The 12361-nt window shown below is 35.4% G+C and overlaps 1 long non-coding RNA gene across 8 annotated transcripts in view; it reads right to left on the bottom strand.

The window, feature by feature from the left end:
• LOC140608072 (uncharacterized) overlaps nt 1–11884 on the bottom strand; it is a 76521-nt gene extending 64637 nt beyond the window's left edge. For all 8 annotated transcript variants that reach the window (XR_012010035.1, XR_012010037.1, XR_012010036.1 and 5 more), the window contains exon 1: nt 11764–11884. This is a non-coding gene — a long non-coding RNA (uncharacterized lncRNA). The remainder of the gene's footprint in view (nt 1–11763) is intronic.
• Between the last annotated feature and the right edge of the window lie 477 nt (nt 11885–12361).

Below are 12361 nucleotides of genomic sequence, written 5' to 3'. Positions count from 1 at the left end.
GGTCTTGATTCTCCCACCTTTAATTTTTTTTTTTTATTGAGTACCCTATTTGCCCTTAGCTTCCACTATTTCACTGAATTGTAGTTATCAGATTATAAAAGCCATCCCTATTTCCCAGGCAAATATTTATATTTTCTTATCTATTCCCTCTCTCTTTGGCCAAATGAGTTTCATACATTTGCCCATATGCACCTTTGTGAAACATTTTTTTTTCTTAGCTTCTTTGATGCTCTACTTTCCTTGTGTTTCTCTTTATTTTATTCACTAATTATTCTTTAGTATTATTGATAGCTGTTTTGCTATTTTAATGGTTGGAGGTCCAACTGTTTGTCCTTGGTCTCTTTTTATTCTCCATAAGAATGATGAAAAATAAAAATCTTAGGGTTTCTTTGAGGAGTATAAGAAGTTAACTCTAAAACTTATGTAAATGCAAAAAGGCAAAGATATCCAAATAATCTGGAAGAAGAGGTACACATTGCATGTAGACGCCATTGAATAAGTAGTGATTCATTGTCCAGATTGGTGATTTTAGTGATTTTATGGTTTTGTATTTGTTTTATATTATTTTTGTAACCAGAAGGTAAAATTTGATCCTGGAAAGCAAGAAAGCAGTTGACTATATTATATGGGAAGCATATGTTTAGATAGCAACATAGTTAAACTTTCATATAAAAAGTGATCCCTGAGAGGAGAGAGAATGCTATGATATTTCTCAGATCATGTTTGTAATCAGTGATCATTTATGACTAACCCATATAAAAAAAAGGTGCTGAGTATTAGTCAAATAATGATGAAAAAGAAAGTTATATCACTGTCTGTAATCGGTAACATCAACCCAGAAGAGTGAGGATTTCTGATTTACGAGAGTATTTTACCAGAGAACAAGATGTGAGAGGATAAAAAACTGATATTTGATTATAAATATTCAGTTCTAACTTCAACTCTATATTTAAAATTATTGCTTTCTTTTTTTTGTTTTTTTTAAATTGTTTAATACAGTAGCTTAAGGTTGAAATTTCTTTTAAAGTTTATTTATTTCTGAGGAACACACAGAGAGAGGCAGAGACATAGACAGAGGAAGAGGCAAGCTCCTTGCAGGGAGCCCCATGTGGGACTCAATCCCAGGACCCCAGGATCACGCCCTGAGCCAAAGGCTGAGGCTCAACCGCTGAGCCACTCAGGCATTGCAAGTTTGAGAATATAAGTGACTCAGACAGATGTGAAATAGGGAGAGACTGGTAAAAGGGTACTAAGTTTCAACTGTGAATAAGATCTAAAGATCAAATGTAAAACAAAGTGGCTGTAGTTGATAACATTGTATTTTATAATTTAAATTTGCTAAGAGTAAAAATTAAATTTTCTCACCAAAAGTAATAGACAAATAGTTGGTGGATGTGTTAATTATATGTGAACCCTTTTCACAAACCGTTTACACTTTATGTATTTTATAACCTTGTCACTTCTACCTCAATAAAGCTGAACAAAACAAAAGAACAAACAAATAAAAATAGCATTGACAAACACCTGAAAGCACCCTGACACTGGTTTTGAATACCATTCTCCAATAAAAGGAACCAGAGACCTTTGGAGAAATGCCTGATTCCAGGACTACAGCAGACAAGATACAATATGGCCTTGAAACATTTTGTACAGCCAGAGAGATGTTAGTATTTAAAAAATAAATCACTGATCCAGATATGTGAAAGAGGTATGAGAATCAACTGAAAGTGCTCCCTATTGTCAAAACTGGAACAATTTGAGCAACCAAATGAATAGTTTGGATTATAATCCAAAGTATGAAAAATAAAAGCATCAATGAGTCCATATTGATATAAATAAATGTTTAAATCAATTAATACATGGTAAGGAGGGACAAATCTCCTGTGCAGAAGAATTCTAAATAAATTTTTTATTCAACCCTAAAGAAGGGAGAGCATACCTTCTCACTAAGTGTAAGCTTGTGTATAGGACCTGTCTCCAATGACTACTGTGTGGAAAGGGAAGGAAAAGAGAAAATTTACAGTGGAGAAACTTGACAAATATATTTCAGGCAGATGATCGAGGTCAATAGCAATATTCATAAACCATATTGATAGTATACACTCTTGGTGTGATGTAATGAGAGTGGTTACCTCTATGATCTTGCCCCCTAAAACCATAACCCCCATGTAATCATTAGAAAACATCAGAAAACCTCCATTAGAGGAGCATGTCTGGTTCTTCACGGGCATGCTTGGCTTTCTTCCCAAATACTCACATGACACTCTTTCTGGACTCTCTGAACCTTCCCCCTAATCTCTGACATCTTCAATCTTGCTTAATTATTCTTAGTTCCTCACTTTAACACATCATCAACTGACATATAATACATATATTTGTTTATATACTCATTGTCTGTCAATCCCCACAAAAATATAAGCTCTAACAGGAAAGGAACTTTAGTTGCTACATTCTCAAGACTTTAAATAGCACTTGACATGTAGTAGCAACTCATTAAATATTTGCCGGGTGAATGAATTACTTTCTTCATCTATGATATGAATTTAAGAATTCTAAATTATTGGTTGTCAGTGAAGTTTAAATTATACCCTGTTACATGATGGATGATCAGTGGATATTAGTTTCTTTCTTTTACTCTCTGAATTGCTTTACATTCATATTTTATGGATAATGTTTATCAAATATATATCTATAACAGTATTTACTACTATTGTAAATTCGTTAGCCTAGGAATTCAGGCTATGTTAAATTACAAAGTAGTTCTCTCCCTTTCTATATATTCTGAAAACATACACAGGGACTGCCTCTCTCTTTGGATTGGCTTCTTTCTGCCTCATTTATGCAGTAGCCATGGAGAAATTTTACTCTTCTGTTGATGCCATTTTAACGGAAGAAAATAAAAAAGAAGTCTTATAATTATTAAATATTTATTTATTTCCCCATGTTTTGTTTTGGAGGTGGTGGTGGTTTATTTTTATTTATTTTTAAGATTTTATTTGGGGAACCCCTGGGTGGGCTCAGTGGTTTAGCGTCTGCCTTCTGCCCAGGGCATGATCCTGGAGTCCCAGGATCGAGTCCCACATCAGGCTCCTGCATGGAGCCTGCTTCTCCCTCTGCCTGTCTCTCTGCCACTCTCTCTCTGTCTCTCGTGAATAAATAAAAATCTTTAAAAAAAATAAAGATTTTATTTGATTGAGAGAGACTGAAGGATAGAGAGAACACAAGTATGGGGAATGGTAGAGGGAAAGGGAGAAGCAGACTTCACATTGAGCAGGGAGTCCGATGTGGGGCTCAATCCCAGGACGTTGGGACCAGGACCTGAGCCCAAGGCAGATGCTTAAATAACTGAGCCATTCAAGCACCCTTATTTTTTTCCTTCTTTCTTTTCTTTTCTTTTCTTTTCTTTTCTTTTCTTTTCTTTTCTTTTCTTTTCTTTTCTTTTCTTTTCTTTTCTTTTCTTTTCTTTCTTTCTTTCTTTCTTTCTTTCTTTCTTTCTTTCTTTCTTTCTTTCTTTCTTTCTTTCTTTCTTTCTTTCTTTCTTTCTTTCTTTCTTTCTTTCTTTTCTTTCTTTCTTTCTTCTTTCTTTCTTTTTAAAAGATTTTATTTATTTCTTCAAGAGAGAGGCAGAGACACAGGCAGAGGAAAAGCAGGCTCCATGCAGGAAATCCGATGTGGAACTCAATCCCAGGACTCCAGGATCACACCCCTGGGCTGAAGGCAGATGCTCAATCGCTGAGCCACCTGGGCTTCCATTTATTTATTTATTTATTTATTTATTTATTTATTTATTTATTTATGATGGATTTGTTTACTTGAGAGACATAGAGAATGTGAGCAGGGAGAGGAGCTGAGGGTGAGGGAGGAGAATCTCCAGCAGACTCTGTGCTGAGCATGGAGCCTGACATAGGATTCTATCTCCCAACACTGAGATCATGACTGCTAAAATCGAGTCAGATGCTTAACTCACTGTTCCACCCAGGTACCCCAGTGGTGGTTTATTTTTAATGATCAACTTGCAAGATTTTTCTGTAGCCATTGATGTTTTTTTTTTTAATGTATTACATTTACTGTAATATGGCCTTGAATTATGGCAGTATTCGACTATCAGATAAATCCACTTGTACATAAACTGGGTTTACATATCTGAATGGAGAAATCTGGAGATTTCTGGAGAAATCTCTTCCTTTTGTTTTATATGCTAGACCCAGTCCTTCCCTTCCATTTCAGTGTCCTATGATTAATTTAACTATTTTAAATGAAAAAAATATGTTCTTTATATTTAAAATCATTGAGGGGCACCTGGGTGGCTCTATTGGTTAAGCATCTGACTCTTGATTTTGACTCAGGTGATGATCTCATGGTCATGAGCTCAAGCCTTCCATTAGGCTCCAAGCTAAGTGGGGAGTCTGCTTGAGAGTATCTCTCTTCCTCTCTCTCTGCCTCTCCACCCCACCTCTCTCTCAAAAAAAATAAATAAATTTTTAAAAAATCATCACCACCACTATTGAGATTCTTTAACCATACACTTACTTTTTGTATTAAGAATCTATTAAATTTTGATAAGAGAACAGTATAAATTCCATTTATATTTACTGTCATATGTTCCTTAATAATTTATATTTTAAGAGTCCCTTATGAACATGTAATTTTTTAAAAATAGTACTTATGTTTCTGATATCTGTCATAATCATTTAAAATATAATTTTATCATATTTTTAGATGTTACTGCTAAAAATCCAAAATGATGGTTGAGTAATATCCTATTATGTATATATACCACAGTCTCATTCATAAGTTAAAAGTACAAGAGGAATACATTTTGAAGTTTGCTACTCAACATGATCTCTCTGAAACAGTGCCTGACTTAAATATTCAATATATGCTTCTTGACTTGAATTGGAATCCAATTACCTTACGTTGTCTTTTTCTAACTTACTGTGCTATAAAACATGGTGGTTATACCTCTAACAAAGTTATAGCCTCTGGTCTTTATGCATCATTCTTTAATTGAATAGATAAGTGTTTGTTGCATGAACCTTATTATGTTAGGAATTTGGTATGCTAAATTGAATAAAACATGATTCTTGCCTTTAAATAATTTATATTCTGTTGAAAATGAAAGAAGATGAAGCCACCTGAGATTCTCTCCCTCTGCACTTCCCCCTGCTCAAACTCACTCTCTCTCTCTCCCTCAAATAAATAAATCTTAAAAGTGGGGGGAGCAGGGGGCACCTTGGTGGCTCTATCAGTTAAGTGTCTGACTCCTGGTTTCAGCTCAGGTCATGATCTTAGAGTCATGAGATCAAGTCCCATGTCAAGCTCAAAATTTGCTTGAGATTCTCCCCCTCTGCCCCTTCCCCTGCTCAAGCTCAACCTCTCTCTCTCTCTTATATAAATAAGTCAATCTTAAAGAAACTTATTCTTCACAGTCAAAAAAAAAAAAACAACAAAAAACTACAAATGGAAAGGCAACCTATAGAATTGGAGAAAAATATTTACAAATCATATATTCAAAATATGTGAAGGACTCATATAACTCAGTGAAGAAATAACAATCAGATTAAAATATGGAAAGATGAGTTGACTAAATATGTTTCCAAGTAAGACATACAAATGGCCAACAAGCACATGAAAAGATGTTCAACATCACTAACCATCAGAAAAATGCACATCAAAATCACAGTGAGATATCACCGCATCCTGTTAGAATGGCTAGCATTAAAAAGGCAAGGATTAACAAGTATTGGTGAGGATGTGAAGAAAAGGGAATATTTGTGCACTGCTAGTGGTAAAGTAAATTGTTCTAACCTTTATGGAAAATAGTATGGAGTTTCCTCAAAGTTTAAAAAATCAAGCTATCATATATCCAGCATTCCCACTTCTGGGGATATATCTAAAAGAAACTAAAGAGAATCTTGAAGTGATATCTCTACTCTCATGTTTATTCACAAGAGCCAAAATAGGGAGATGACCTGAGTGACCATTAACAGATAAACAGATAATGAAAATGTAGTATAGGGATCCGTGGGTGGCGCAGGGGTTTAGCGCCTGCCTTTGGCCCAGGGCGCGATCCTGGAGACCCGGGATCGAAGCCCACGTCGGGCTCCCGGTGCATGGAGCCTGCTTCTCCTTCCGCCTGTGTCTCTGCCTCTCTCTCTCTCTCTCTCTCTCTCTCTCTCTGTGACTATCATAAATAAAAAAAAAAAGAAAACATAGTATATATATATATATATATATATATATATATATATATATATATATACAATAGACTATTATTCAGCCACAGAAGAAATGAAATATTCAATTCCTATATCTACTAAAACTAAACTTAAAAATCTTATCAACATGAATCTTAAAATTTCCTTCAATATTAAACAATTTCTCTACCTAGGGATAAAGTGACAATATGGCCTTTATTCCTAAGAGAAGAAATAATTACCAAAACAAAATTCTGTAATACATGTAGATAACCAGTTTCCCCTGAAAACCAAGCAAACAAATGGATTAGCAATCTGACTAGAGTGAGACAAAGTTCCACTTATGGCATTTGTGGCAACATGGATACACCTAGAGGGCATTATATAAGTGAAATAAGTTGAGAAGAGAAAGAGAAATACAGCATGATGTAACTTTATGTGGAACAAATAAACGAAAAACCAAACTCTTAGAAAGTAGTATAGTGGTTACCAGGAGTTGGAATGGGGGTGGAAACAGGCAGATGTTGGTCAAAGGGTACAAACTTCCAGTTAGAAGTTGAAAAGTTCTGGGAATTTAATGTACCACATGACGATATATTGCGTTACAATATATCACAGTACAATAAGCAATACTGTATTATATACCTTAAAGTTGCTAAGAGTATCAATCTTAAATGCTCTTAAACAAGAAAAATGAAATGGTAATTAGATAACATGATGAAAGTGTTAAGTAATGGTATAGTGGTAATCATACTGCATTATATAAGTATATCAAATCAACAAATTGTACACCTTAAATTTACACACTGTTGTATGTTTCAATAAAGCTCAGGGCAGGAAAGAAGCAAAAAGAAAAAAAAAAAAAAGAATATCTTGTAAAAACTTGCAAAAGGACCAGAGTCATAAGGAAACATGAGTGAGAGATTAAAATGCTCTAATAAAACTGAAGTGTCCTCCACCCCAACCCCTTGGATAGAGTAGCATTTTAATTTAAAAGAATCATTAAGAGTTAATAAATAAAATACCGTAAGGAAAGGACCATTTCATGCAGGAGAACCAGCATATACAAGATCTTTTGACAGATTTAGAGTAAAGCTATTTTATCTGGGCTAGAATATAGAATATAAATGACAATAGTCATAGTAATGACAGTTATGTGTAGTGCTTCTAAATGGTTTGATTCCTGACTTTGTCCCACTCTAGTCAGATTGCTAATTCTATTTGCTTGCTTGGTTTTCAGGGGGAACTGGTTATCTACATGTATTACAGAATTTTGTTGTAATTATTTCTTCTCTTAGAAATAAAGGCCAGGGATCCCTGGGTGGTGCAGCGGTTTAGCGCCTGCCTTTGGCCCAGGGCACAATCCTGGAGACCCGGGATTGAATCCCACGTCGGGCTCCTGGTGCATGGAGCCTGCTTCTCCCTCTGCCTGTGACTCTGCCTCTCTCTCTCTCTCTCTCTGTGTGACTATCATAAATAAATAAAAATTAAAAAAAAAAAAGAAAAAAGAAATAAAGGCCATATTGTCACTTCATCCCTAGATAGGGAAATTGTTTAATATTGAAGGAAATTTTAAGATTCACGTTGTGATAACTTTTTTTTTTATTTTTTTAAATTTTTATTTATTTATGATAGTCTCACAGAGAGAGAGAGAGAGAGAGAGAGAGAGAGAGAGAGAGAGAGGCAGAGACACAGGCAGAGGGAGAAGCAGGCTCCATGCACCGGGAGCCCGACGTGGGATTCGATCCCGAGTCTCCATGATCGTGCCCTGGGTCAAAGGCAGGCGCCAAACAGCTGCGCCACCCAGGGATCCTTGTGATAACTTTTTTAATATTCAGTTTTATAAGTAGATATAGGAATTGAATATATATAAATCACAATTCCTTTACTTGTGTGAAGGAAGGAAGAAATAAAGAAAGGAAAAAGGGAGAGATAAGAAGGGAAGCAGGTAGTTTGAACGGTCAGAATTTTTTAAAATAACAATCAGTTAATCAATTTAATTAATCTGATGAGCAGGTTGTTGTTGTTTTTGTTTTGTTTTGTTTTTTTAATAGGGTAATCGTTGTTGGCAGACCCTGGGCAAATTCATAACATAGGTCCATTGTACTTTCACTAAATTACTGCAATATTTACTTCTGAATTACATTTCTAGAGAAGTATTCTATTAGATAAAGCATAACATGACTGTGTTTATCCATTCGGTTAACATTTCTTGAGCACTGGAATGTACCAGACACACTTTTTTGTAATTTGTTGTGAACAAAACACACTATGTTTTGAAATATTAATTTTAAACTTGAACATTTTTAAGACTTGATCAAAGAGGGGCTAATGAGGAATCTGTAGACTCTGAGAGGGAATGGGGGAACTTTGGGAACTGATCTTTTTCCACTTTCTCTTCCAGTAATTTGGTGAGGATTATTGGCAGCTTCCACTCTCTATTAGAAATAATTAATTGACAATATAAATAAGTAATGGGCTAGCTAACTACTGATGGCTCAGTTCTTATTTTCAAAAATTTTGCACTTCTTTTATTACCATAGAGCCTACCTCTGTGAAGAAAAAAATAAAATAAAAATAATTTTATAGGTATAGAGTCCATTAAAGAAAAAATAAAATTAGTATAATTCATAAAAATGGTTAAATTGGCGAATAATGCAATAAAACTAGTTCTAATGGCAACAATCTATTTATCTCAATAAATAAAATGCATCCCTATTCATTATAGTGAGTGAAATGACCGTAGCTCACTAAAATTTTAATTCTTATTTAATTGAAAACTTGTGGAAAATGACACGACTCCCTGTTGTGCACTATTGCTATTTGTAAGATGTCTATATTTCACACACAAATCCTTTTGGTTCCTTTCTGTCATTTCTGCCTTCTGTATTATTATTATTATTATTATTATTATTATTATTATTATTATGGCAGTTAGAAATCTTGAGTATCAGGTTAAATATTTAAAGATTATAAAACTAACTGAGTTGAAAATAAATTTAAAACACTGTTTCTATGATCAATATTGCTGAATCCTCAAATATATTATCAAGTTACTGTGTAATGACTTCAGAAACAATACTGGATTCTCCCTAACTTAGAACCTCTGGTTGTAAAAGTTGTGAAAACAAACTCTTTTTCTAGATCCCCAAAATAGTCAAGCAGAAGAAATAAAAAGGGCATGGGGTATTAATTAAATCCCCTGCTGTCTAGAATTTGATTGTCTGATTTGCCCCCTAAATTGATGGAGAAAACAAAGGCAGAAGAAAAATTATTAAATTTCCTTACTTCCTGCAGCCCACTGACAAATCCTTGAAACAGGCAGAGTGACATTCCTCTAGGGACTCAACTGGCTTGATGCTAATACTTAGCTAAGGGCAGCAGCAATCTTAGCCTAATCTCTAGGATTCTCTAAGTCTATTTTAACATATAAAATTCCTTTAGAAATGTCCTTTATCAGGGATCCCTGGGTGGCTCAGCAGTTTGGCCCCTGCCTTTGGCCCAGGGCCTGATCCTGGAGACCCGGGATTGAGTCCCACATTGGGCTCTCTGCATGGAGCCTGCTTCTCCCTCTGCCTGTGTCTCTGCCTCTCTCTCTCTCACTCTCTGTCTCTCATGAATAAATAAATAAAATCAAAAAAAAAAAAGGAAGAAAAAGAAAGAAAGAAAGAAAGAAAGAAAGAAAGAAAGAAAGAAAGAAAAGAAAAGAAAAGAAAAGAAAAGAAAAGAAAAGAAAGAATTTCCTTTATATCTACTCCTCAAGGTACGTGTTGGCAATCATCCCTCAAGCACATGGCTCACCACCGATATACATCTGAAGGGTCTCATGACTAAGGTTTTATTAGACAATAATAAATGACCTTTTCCCAAAAATAGCTAGTTCCCTCAAGGTCCAGGGAATCTTGGTTCCAAAATTCCTTAGAGACTTATGCTCTCCCTAACCCCCTGCCAAATTGAAAGTATATATAATGGGACACTCTTCATGACCCAAGTACTGCTCTTTCTGCCAGTGGGTCCTGTCCCCAGGCTTTAATAAAACCACCTTTGCGCACCAAAGTTGTCTCAAGAATTCTTTCTCGGCTTTTGGCTTTGACTTTGAACCCTAATGTCCTTCCTACATCATAAGTGACCATTATAACAATGATGCAATGAAAATACTTGAGAAATATTTGATTTTTTTTTCTTTTTTGCATTTGTGAACTTTCTTTCACGAGTTCTATTTAACATATGGCTTTGTTATTGCTATGGCTGACTACTAAATTAAAATTTTTATTGTTTAACTCGGTGCTAGCAAACTTTGGTAGACAAACATACCCTAATTCTCCTTAACATATAAAGGAAGTTTGTTGCTTGTAGGTTTTGTATAATATGTAATATTAACTGTATATAAAACTATTTCTCTTCTCTATTTGTCTACTCTGTTGGCTTAGTCCTTCCTATGATTTTAGGTACCATCTTTCTAAGTTAAAACTTTTTCGTTTTGTGCCCAGGTCAAATTTCTCCTGAGATCCATGCCTCAGTTCCAACTGGGTATTTGCACTCGAATGCTGCATTTATACTTAAAATTCAATAAGTCTAAAACCAATCTTTATAAAGGCAGGTTGTGTAGGTGGTTAAGAGTACAGCCTCTGCAGACAAGAAGCTGTTTTTTAGTTCTACCATTTACTAAAATCAGGATAATGAGCATATTCTCCTCATAAGAGTATTTGAAGACTTAAGGATTTAATGCCTATAAAGTATGTAGAATGGTGCTCCTAACACAGAAAGTACTAAATTGTTTCAGGCAAAATGGTAACACAATATTGTGTTTAGAATTTAGGATCTTGGGATCCCTGGGTGGCTCAGCGGTTTAGCACCTGCCTTCGGCCTAGGGCATGATCCTGAAGTCTCAGGATCGAGTCCCACATCAGGCTCCCTGCATGGAGCCTGCTTCTCCCACTGCCTATGTCTCTGCCTCTCTTCCTCTCTCCCTCTCTGTGTCTCTCATGAATAAATAAAATCTTAAAAAAAAAAAAAAGAATTTAGGATCTTGTCTGGCAGTCTGGATTAATATCCATTTATGACTATAGCTTTGTGACAATGGGTAAATTATTATAACTTATTCAAACCCTGTTTCTTCATTGTTAAAATAAAAAATAATAGTTCTGATTATTCTTTTTTTTAATCTTGTTTATTTATTCATGAGAGACAGAGAGAGAAAAAGGCAGAGACACAGGAATTAGGAGAAGCCGGCTCCATGCAGGGAGCCCGATGTGGGACTCAATCCTGGGACTTGGGGATCACGCCCTGAGCCGAAGGCAGTCTGTTAACCACAGAGCCACCCAGGCGTCCCTAGAATCTCTGATTATTCTAGTCCCTAGTATGCCTTTTCTTAATTTCCTTGTTTTATCTCAATGACCCAGATACCTACTTACCTTTATTTCCCACATTTGACATCAAAGATTTATCTTTTCACTGTTTCCCACTCATTAAGCCACATCAGTTGTCATTCCTCATTCTCTTATTTTTTTTTAAGTTGCTTCATTTTATTCACACTCTAGCCAAGGCAATTTAGCTTATTTTTTACCTTTATAATAAAAGTATTTTCTTGATATCTTCAATACCACTCTTCCGTAATCCCACCAGACTGTAACTGTCAGATTATCCTCGGAAGAGCATAGCATGTAGTTTGGCTCTTACCTGTTCGACCTAAGAATGGTTCCCTAGTGCCCAGTGACCCTCATCTGAAGTCATAATGCTGTAGCCAGAAATGGAAGGTTCTCTTTAGTGTGACCCCATCACCTATTTCTCTCAAGAGGGGAAGGTTTCCTAAATAGTACCTCCCACTCTCTTTAGGGTGTTTTATTTTGTTTTCCTTAAGCATTAGAAGAGATTTCCTCATTGTTGTGTACTCTTTAAGCCTCAATATCAGCTTCTTCCAGGAAACTTCATCATACTCCCATTTTTAAGTTGTATTTCCCTTTCCTATATTTTGTTAGACTTTCTTTGTACTCATTTTATGTGCAAAACTCACTGGGCATATGCTCTATTTTCCTTAAGTCCTTAAGATATTGCATGTCCCGGTATGTTTCTCGTATTATGGATGCGCAGTAAATTAAGGGAATGAAGGGATGAAATAAGTTCATTCAGGTTTATTGCTTAAGAATTTCTTGCATCTGTATCTT

The sequence above is a fragment of the Canis lupus genome, chromosome 17 (assembly GCF_048164855.1).
Source record: "Canis lupus baileyi chromosome 17, mCanLup2.hap1, whole genome shotgun sequence".
Taxonomy (NCBI): Eukaryota; Metazoa; Chordata; class Mammalia; order Carnivora; family Canidae; genus Canis; species Canis lupus.
The sequence above is the reverse complement of the archived record's forward strand: the minus strand, read 5'-3'. Positions and strand labels throughout refer to the sequence as shown.